This window comes from Quercus suber, unplaced genomic scaffold, assembly GCF_002906115.3.
Source record: "Quercus suber isolate HL8 unplaced genomic scaffold, Cork oak 2.0 scaffold_369, whole genome shotgun sequence".
Classification (NCBI taxonomy): domain Eukaryota; kingdom Viridiplantae; phylum Streptophyta; class Magnoliopsida; order Fagales; family Fagaceae; genus Quercus; species Quercus suber.
In genome coordinates this window covers 124,244-134,238 of record NW_027069821.1, presented here as the reverse complement: position 1 = coordinate 134,238, position 9,995 = coordinate 124,244, and the positions used below count along the sequence as shown (strand labels likewise).

Here is a 9,995-nt window from a genome sequence, read left to right as displayed (position 1 = left end):
TTATTTTTTTTTTTTTTTTTTTTTTGTGGAAGAATTTGCTATTATGTGTATTTCTGGATTTATGTTGAGTAAAAGCAGGTTGTGATTATGTGTATTTCTGGATTTATGTTTGAGTAAAAGCAGGTTGTAATTTTTTTTTTTTTTTTTTGTAAAATGTTTTATGGATGTGTAAAAAGGCCCAAAAATGGCCAAAATAATAAAGGCTCGAATCTGGGCTATAAGGACCAAAACAGAAAGCTAAAAAAGACCCAAAGATGGCCATTGCCAAAATAGAGAAGGCCCGAATCTGGGCCACAACTGGTTTCTAACAAAGGCCCAAAACAGGTTTTTGAAAAAGACTTAACGGTTCCTAACAAAGGCTCAAAACAGGTTTTTAGAAAAGACTTAATTAGAGCATAAAAGACCATAAAAAAAGAGACTTGCATACTGCATTTTTTTTTTTTTAAAAAAAAGCCCAAACAGAAAAGTTTTAGAAAAAAAAAATCGAAGGCCCAACTGGCCCAAACTCCAGGCCCAAAAATCGAAACCGACCGAAAAACCGACCGAAACCGAAACAAACCGAAATCGACGGTTTTCAACTATTTCGGTCGGTTTCGGTTGAGATTTTCAAAAACTGAAAATTTCGGTTTCGGTTGGCCGGATTAGAAAAAACCGACCGAACCGAACCGATTACAGCCCTACCAACAACATAGCTAGACGTGGGGCTGTCACATATAACAGGCACACAACCAAGAACCAAAAACACACATAGGAGAAATCTTTTTCCACTTCTATTTTCTCTAACTTAAGCTTCGAAATGTTTATTGCTGCTCATTGCGTACTTCTATATATGTAAGAACATGAGATGTCAAACTTCTCTAAGATATTTCAATCTCAATCCGTAAATTACTAATTTACCCCACTCAATTTATCACCACTAAAAGCTCTATATGGACCTAATATATATTCACCAACACAAAATCCGACAGGAAGTGTTGGAATGACTACTACCATACCATTTTTTTTTTTTTAGATAAGAATGACTACTACCATACTAATCACCCATGACTGAGGACAAGCAGAAAAGGATAGGAAACAGAATGACAAAGCATACTTCACAAAATTGTTCAATAATATAGTATATTTGCTCACTATAAGTAATTAGAATTAACAAGCTATACTAGATAAACATGTTTAAAACTATCTTACTCTTAACTTAAATTACTATGTATTAATGAAAAAAATCATTCATATATTATTTTAGTCACATGATTTTTTTGAATCAAATGACTTTTTTAAATAATGCACATATGTTGTTTTATAATTTGTCACGTAATGAGTTGGATTTTACCAAATACAGTCGCACTATGTATAAAAACAAAACAAAGACAAGCTCACTCACATCAAAAGATCACAACTTCATGGCTGCTTATAGTTCACTTGCACCGAAGTGCACAAAACTCCTCACATAGAACATATTCAAGTGTGCCATCAAATTAGGCGTTTTAAAGTTTGCGTGAAGAACGGTGACCGCAAATGAGAATCCATGTGGACCATATCACTGAAAGGTAACACATAAAATGGTTGGGCAAAGTTCATAAAATGTAACATTTCCTAGTATGGATTTACATAAGGGCAATGGTAGTAACTACAAGCTTGTCTGAGAATTATCAGCACCAATGATTGGAGGACAGCCAAAACTTTGTTTGCAGAAAAATGGTATAGAAGCTAACCTTTCCACTAACAAAGGAACAACAACAACAACAACAACATACTTTCTATATCTACCCCAACAGCTATTACTTTTGGTTTAAAAATGCACTCAGAAGCCTTAATAATATATGAATGGTTTAAAAAGCTTATGCTTTGTTTGGTTAAAGCATATATTTAATTGAGGGGACAAAAAATAAAATTTTGATAAATTAATGTCTGAGCCCGGGTTCGAACCGGGGACCTCTAGTGTGTGAGACTAGCGTGATAACCAACTACACCACCCAGACGATCTGTTAGCTTCGCTCAAATTATTTAAGTTCTTGTTTGATAAAAGGAATATTGACTCTCTCTAACATGAGGCATGAAAAAAGTCAAAAACCCAAAAAATGGAAGAAAGACAAAAATTTAAGCTAACAAATCATTGTCTTATAACGAGTATTAAGATCAAGGTTGTTGAAACTAGCCATTTCCTAATTTAGTCTTCAACCTCTTAAAGCTCCTCTTTGTTCCATCTTCCAAGTCAACAGTCTCAACTTGATCTCAAAGGCTGAACAATCGATCAAACTAGCCTTAAGGTTTTGTTTGTTTGATCATTCAAAAAATGTCCACCACCTCCTTCTCCCTCCTCCTCTGCCTCTCTTTCTTCACCACCACAATCCACTCCAAACCACTCACCTCACCGTACCTCTCATCCACCACACTCTTCCCCAATTACCAAAAAATGCTCAAATCTTTCAAAATCTTCATCTACAAACCAAACGAAGCCTTAACTTTCAACTCCCCAGCTGAATCACTCTTCTACTCGTCTCTTCAAAACAGCCCTTTCGTCACTCAAAACCCCGAAGAAGCTCACCTCTTCTTCGTCCCTTTCCGCTCCACTATCTCCACGCGCTCCATCGCGCGTGTCGTCAAACGCCACAAAGAAGAGCTCCCATATTGGAATCGAACTCTCGGCGCCGACCATTTCTACCTCTCGTGTGCCGGTTTGGGCTACGAATCGGACCGAAATCTCGTCGAGTTGAAGAAAAACTCAGTCCAGATTTCTTCCGTGTTCATGTACTTGGTGGCCCTGTAGAGTACTTCTGACATGGTTTTGGGGTCGTTTTTGTATAGTGAGAACAAAAACTTGCCCTTCCGCAATCCGTTCGTGAAAGCTGCCACCAGTATCTTGTCGTCGGCTTCATCAATTGAGAGTGCTTCCTTATTAAAGCGGGTTGTGTAGGATCTTAGCATCTCGTCTTCTCTCTGCCTGATGCTCATCAAACATGCTGTGGACTTCTTGTACCTGTGTCCCCCTATGAAGTGCGAGGTGAACTGAGCGCTTAGTTCTTTGAAAGTGCTGATGGAGTTCGGTGTCAGCCGGCTGAACCAAATCCTCACGGGACCCTTCAGCATGGTTGGGAAGGCCCTACACATGATTTCGTCCGGTACCTCTTGTAGATGCATCAAGGTCTTGAATGTCTCCAAGTGGTCTAGGGGATCCTTGACCCCATCATAGCTCTCTATTTGTGGCATTCGGAACTTGTGTGGAAGGGGGAAGGAATTGACGGGGCCAGTGAATGGAGAGTCGGTCCGGTTCACCAGGTCATCCAAATCGCTGGACACTCGCCCCTTTAGGGCGTTCATTATGACCTCCATCTGTTCCTTCATCGCCTGCATCTCTGCGAACATAGGCAGAGTCATCGCATCCGTGAGGGATGGGAGGCTCATGTTCTGTCGTTCTGGCCTGCTTAGGGCGTTACTCCTTTCAGGCCCTTCTCGTTCTCTTTGCATGGCGCTTGTGCCTTCCTGATCCTCCCTCTGGTTGTGGGGTGCTGTGTTTCTTTGACGCAGCTGTTCTTCCAGGTCATGATTTTGTTTGGTGAGACGCTCCACGGCCGCGGTGAGGGTCCGAACCTGTCTTTCGAGTGCGGTCGTGGGTAGTCCCTCTCCTTGGATGTCGTTGGTTGTTGCCATTGAGCGAGTGAGCACCATGCAACTCTTCTGTCTCAGGGATGAAGCAACGTCTGACCGCTTTCTTCTTACAACGTCCCCACAGACGGCGCCAACTGATGAATTAAGGAAATTCACCAATGAGTCGCACAATGCTCTTTTCGCTTGTACGTTAAACTGCACGAAACAAAGGAGAAAACCTATCGAAGGGCACCGGTGTGGTGCCGGCCAAACACCCTCCGAAGGTTAAGTCAGAAAATATTATCACAACTCTAGAGTGCTAGAGAGGGTTAAATCATGCGTACCTTGGTTTGTGAGGGTATTGGGGCTTTTATAGTAGCATAAGGTTGACAACCCTTTCTTGGCGCGGAAGTCTTTTCCTTATAGGACTCTCCTTGTAGAATCCTAAACGTGATGAACAAATCTCCTCCTTATAGGGAAGATCTTTACCAAATATGTAAGATTTCCGGAATCCTACTAGCGCAAGGACTCTATTTGGGCCCTTATGAGAGTGGGCCAAAATATCCCCCATGAGGGGTCCAACAGGCCCATAGACAACCAGCCCACCTTCCTTCACTCCGTCCATATTTGGCCCGTTCACATGAGATTCGTCCATTGGAAGCCCGTGCAAATGACGGACTCGCTTATCCGGACGTCTGCGGACCATATACGGCCCGTCCAATCACATAAGATATTCTAGGGTATTCTGTCCCTTTCAGTTGTAAAACCACCAGATCTGGCACAAGATTTGACATTATTCGTCTACACTGACTTTCAATATAAACCTTCTCATCATGTGAACCTAAGAAACTCTCAGACGTCATTGACACCATCACAAAACTTGTTTGTGGGTTCTTTTATAGACACATGTGTCACACACTTAGACATAATTTGGACATGATGTTTCAGGAACTCCACATCAGCAGCTAGTTGGTGTTTCTAAGCTCAATGACACCTGTCTAAAAATAACATGTAAGCATAGAATACCTTATACACCTGAAAAGACAAATATGCCCCTGAAAATTTTCAAACCCCGCCTAAAGACCTTTTTCCCCTTCAGCAAAATCAAAAGTCTCTCTCTATCTCTGCTCTCTCTCTCTCTCTCTCTCTCTCTCTCTCACCGCACCACCATCTGCTCTCTCTTTCTTTCTTTCTCTCAACTCCAAAGCTCCACAGCCACTACTTAGCATCGCCGCTGGAGCTACGCTACCAAACTTCACCAATTCCAACGAGACCGACCTTTGTCTCTTCGGAAAACCCCAAAATTGTATCTCCTTCTCGTTGCTTCCAACCACCGACGACGGAGGCTTTTTCCCCTCTTCCAACACCTAAAGTCGCAAGAAGGTTTTCTTGTCTTTCCTTTTCTGTTTATTTTCTGTATTTTTCACATATTATTTGTATTTTTTTCTTCTCGAAATTACAAGGGTTAATCTTTTTATGATGATTGATTTGGCTTCATAATATCACCTTAAAAGGGGTCTACTTTTTATAACCAAGACTCACTTGAAAGATAGACCCTTGTAAGGTATGTTATGGTGTGAGATTTGGGTGTTTTTGTTTAGGAAAGAGATGGGTCTGATGGGGTTTGGTGGTATGGTGTAAGATACGGGTGTTTTTGTTTAGTGAAGAGACAGGTATGATGTCTGATGTGGTTTGGTATTTTGGTTTAGTTTGTATCCCTATTTTATTATCAATGTTTATAAACTTACTTGGGATTGAGTTGCCTAGACTAATATTGATAGTTCCTTGCAGGTAATGTGTATATATTGCTAGCAGTGTACTTTGTAACTTGCACATAGTCTATATTGCCTTATCAATAAATAAAGAGGAATTTGGTATATTTCATTAGATACCTTTGGATTATTTCAACATCAGTCATGTTTATCATTGGCTTTATATACTCTGTTTCTAAAGCTCCACAGCCACTACTTAGCATCGCCGCTGGAGCTACGCTACCAAACTTCACCAATTCCAACGAGACCGACCTTTGTCTCTTCGGAAAACCCCAAAATTGTATCTCCTTCTCGTTGCTTCCAACCACCGACGACGGAGGCTTTTTCCCCTCTTCCAACACCTAAAGTCGCAAGAAGGTTTTCTTGTCTTTCCTTTTCTGTTTATTTTCTGTATTTTTCACATATTATTTGTATTTTTTTCTTCTCGAAATTACAAGGGTTAATCTTTTTATGATGATTGATTTGGCTTCATAATATCACCTTAAAAGGGGTCTACTTTTTATAACCAAGACTCACTTGAAAGATAGACCCTTGTAAGGTATGTTATGGTGTGAGATTTGGGTGTTTTTGTTTAGGAAAGAGATGGGTCTGATGGGGTTTGGTGGTATGGTGTAAGATACGGGTGTTTTTGTTTAGTGAAGAGACAGGTATGATGTCTGATGTGGTTTGGTATTTTGGTTTAGTTTGTATCCCTATTTTATTATCAATGTTTATAAACTTACTTGGGATTGAGTTGCCTAGACTAATATTGATAGTTCCTTGCAGGTAATGTGTATATATTGCTAGCAGTGTACTTTGTAACTTGCACATAGTCTATATTGCCTTATCAATAAATAAAGAGGAATTTGGTATATTTCATTAGATACCTTTGGATTATTTCAACATCAGTCATGTTTATCATTGGCTTTATATACTCTGTTTCTTTTAGTTTGCATTATAGCACTATGTGGCACTAGTTTCTGTCATGGAACCTTGCTGATTTTATTTTGTATGTTGCTTATTTCAGTTACTAAATCATATTGTGTGAGCTGCCTCCTGAACACCCTGTCTCTAACATTAGACCTCTACGTGATTCACTCAGTCTTCTCTTCAGGTATGTTGCACTTCTTTGGTTTACATTTATACAAATATAATTGTATCTGTTGTCCTCATGTTAAATACATAATTTTTGTTGATCAGTGTATGGATTGAAATTTATATAATGAACACAAGAAGGGACAGGAAAAAGGTTTGAAATTTTTTTATTTGCTACCATGACTGTGTGCCTTTGGCATGATTATTCTTAAAGAGGGAAGTCCGCCTTTGTTGGTCCAAATGGTAAGGCTCATTACACTTTGTATACTAACACAGAAAGGTGTTGATTTATTGTACTCTTTATGGTTATCTATCAGACCTGAGCTCCTTTTGTATAGGCCCTAGTTTTTTTTTTTGGGGTAAGTTGTAGATCCTTGTAGTTGTTTTGGTGTTGTAATTTTTATAGATGCTATAGTTGTATTGGTGTTTTACTGCTGCTAGGTGTGTTCTGAACTATTTTGAATGGCTTGATTTCTTGTTTTTGTCCAGCTGCTGCACCCTATTGCTTTTATCAATTTATAGGAACTCATGCATGATTAGTTGATTTAGCATTCCGATTCTTACTTTGTGCACATGCCTTGGTGATGATTCAATTGAAGCAATAGTCTATCAATAATTTTTATGTTTCTGTGTAACTTTGTACCAAAATCATTAGAATGGATTCATTGAATGTTGGGAAATAATCAAATTAGATGTGCTCTTGCTAATTATGCATTTTGATAGGATCCTTTTTGTATATGCTATATCCTCTTTTTAAGGGGTGGTCTCTAGTTGCTTGTGAGCAGCATTGGAATGCATTAACAAATGAAGAGTATCTTTCTTTTGTGGTTATTCTTAAAATTTTATTTTTTATATATATATATGAAGTCTTGAACTTTAAGAGTAAAGTGACCAACTAACCAACCTTGAATTGGTTTTGCAGATTGTCTAAGATTGCTTGTTTATAATGGCTGTCATAGAAAATAAATTTCAGTAGCATATAGCGGTGCTGGAGCAGCCACACATAAGCAATAGACTAAGGACTATACTTGAAGATATGCTGGACTTAGCAAATGAGATTGACCAAGTTTCATTTGGGTTAGGAGAGATGTAAATCAAGTAGCTCATGAGCTTGCTAAGTGGGGCTTTGTTAACAATTGGAATGGTTTTGTAAATTGTGGCCTTACTTGATTGTATGATATATGTGATCATGAAGGATGCTCTAGGTTGAACAATTTCAATTTCGTTCTTTTTAATAAAGCTTTGTTTATTGTAAAAAAAAAAAAATATATATATATATATATATAATGGGTGATTACGTCCAAGATATTTTTATGCAACTTTAAGAAAGAAAAAAAAGAACACACAGACATTGATAAAAAAAATAACAATAAAAAATAATAAAATAAAAAAGAGTAGAAATGAATAGTTGTAATTCATTTGTTCTTGGCTTGACGTTAATGGGGCAATCCAATCATTCTCACTTGTGAACTCAACTATTGTAAGACTTGAGTGAAAGTGGAGCAGCTTGTAGCATTGTACAAATCTCCCTTGAAAAAAGAAAAAAGAAAAAACAAATTCCCTTCATCCCTTGTAAGAAAACAAAAAAAAAAAAAACAAAAAAAAAAAGGTCTAATACTTGCCATTCATTATATCATCAAAATAACAAAAAAGAAATACTCTAGCACGGAAATATTGTCATTCACTATATCATCCCCTTAATTGGAACTCTTCATGAGTGCTATCATTCATCCCAATATAGCACCTGCAACAATCTAGCATTGCAATTCCACCACCATGCACATATTGAAACTAATATAAAAGAATAAAATGTACTATTGCATTAAAAACTTTCATCATTTGCATATAATTAGTCTTTAACTAGAAGCTACTTAAACATACACAAAATCTATCATGCTTGAGTAACTTCATTAGTTACAAAAATTTTCCAAAATGACAGCAATAATTAGTGTTTGGCTATGCAATCACTTGTCCAAATTTTCAGCTATGCTATCTAAATAATTGGCAAGTCAAAAATACTATCTAAGATGTTCCTCCATTGTGCATTAATGTCGAAGATGTTGTCCAAAAAATTGTCCAAAAATGCTGTCCATTAGCTGTGCAGAATAATGTCCAAAATATTATCCAAAAGAGCTTTCGTCCAGAATTTTATGCAAGGGCCTAAAAAAAAGAGAGAACAATATTAGGGGGAAAAAAAATGAGAACCCAACATTATTTGCACCACCAGGTTCTTTTGATAAAAAGTAAGACTTTGTTGCTTTTATACTTGAGCTAACCATTGTGCTAATTATATTCCCATGAGCAGGTAGCACATTCCTTCCCAATCTCAAGTGACATCTTTCTTCCAAAGTTGCAAATTCATGATTGTGTGTCATTAAAGTGTAAAACACTTCAAATATCTTTTTTTTACATCAAACTGGATCCTAGCACAACAACCTGTTCTTACATCTAAATTATGATACTTTATAACCTTGTTTGAACACACAAATTCTCATTGCCTAATAACACCATTATACTCTCGTTTAACCACTTTTCAAATGCTAAATCCCCTTTTTAAAGCATACAATTTATAAGGGTTATATACTTCTTCAAACCTCACTTGCATTCCAATTTTAAATTCAGCACATTCACCCAAAGTTACATTTTCAAAATTTTCCCTTTTATCATTGTCCCCAATTGCAACAAAAGCATTTTTTGAAAAGCCATGACTAGTTGAACCTAATTATAAATATATATATATATATATATTGAATGAACATAATGAAAAGATGACTCAAATATATATACAACAAAATAACATTAACCACCATAAAGTCATAAAAAAGAATTGCTGCCAGCCACCTGCTGGTCCTCAGCCATAAACAAACATACACTCAAGTGAGCTTTACACCAATTATCAAAATATCATAATTTTTCATAATAACTCAACCAAAGACTTAAACTAGGAAAATGACAAAAAGATAGATTGAATACCTTAGAGGAGACTCTTAGGAAGAAACTATTTATCAAAATCAATTCCTTCAGCAAAAACAACGGAACAAAAGCATCACATCCATCCTTGCACCATGAAAAAAAAAAATTATTACAAATAATGAAACAAATTGTGAAAATTCCAACTATGAAAAAGCAAATAATGCAGGTCACTGCACTAGTTGGGTGAGCTTATTACTCAAGTCAGATTAGGTATCTTTCCTGGAAAGTAGTGATTGAATTTATTGGCCTAACAGTTTGCATGCAGGATGCACACCAAAATCTTGTTGATAACAATTTCAAATATAAGAATTATGAATTCTTGTAGGACAGATTTGTATTGTTAGTGAAATGTGAGTGTATATTGGATAGATAGATAGTGAAATGTACATATAAAATTGGTATGGATAGACACTGAACACAAATGGTTTTTATTAATCCAGAAACAACTTAAACTTGGCTAATCCGGAATTGCTAGTCTCCCGGACTTTGGCTATTCTGATTCCTATGTTTATAAATCCCATATAAATGCATCATCTAATCAATATTCTCACTGAAGCATTTTATCAAACAGTAGAAGTTTCCTTTCTAGAT

General features: G+C 37.1%; 1 long non-coding RNA gene and 1 other non-coding gene across 2 annotated transcripts; one reads left to right on the top strand and one right to left on the bottom strand.

Moving 5' to 3' along the window:
• Window positions 1–1,905: 1,905 nt before the first annotated feature.
• On the bottom strand, window positions 1,906–1,979 carry TRNAV-CAC (transfer RNA valine (anticodon CAC)). The gene has a single exon. It is a non-coding gene; the product is annotated as a tRNA-Val (tRNA).
• A 3,558-nt stretch (window positions 1,980–5,537) lies between these two features.
• LOC136061968 (uncharacterized) lies at window positions 5,538–7,670 on the top strand. The gene is made up of 3 exons (XR_010623818.1): window positions 5,538–5,714; window positions 6,364–6,450; window positions 7,354–7,670. It is a non-coding gene; the product is annotated as an uncharacterized LOC136061968 (long non-coding RNA).
• Window positions 7,671–9,995: the final 2,325 nt, after the last annotated feature.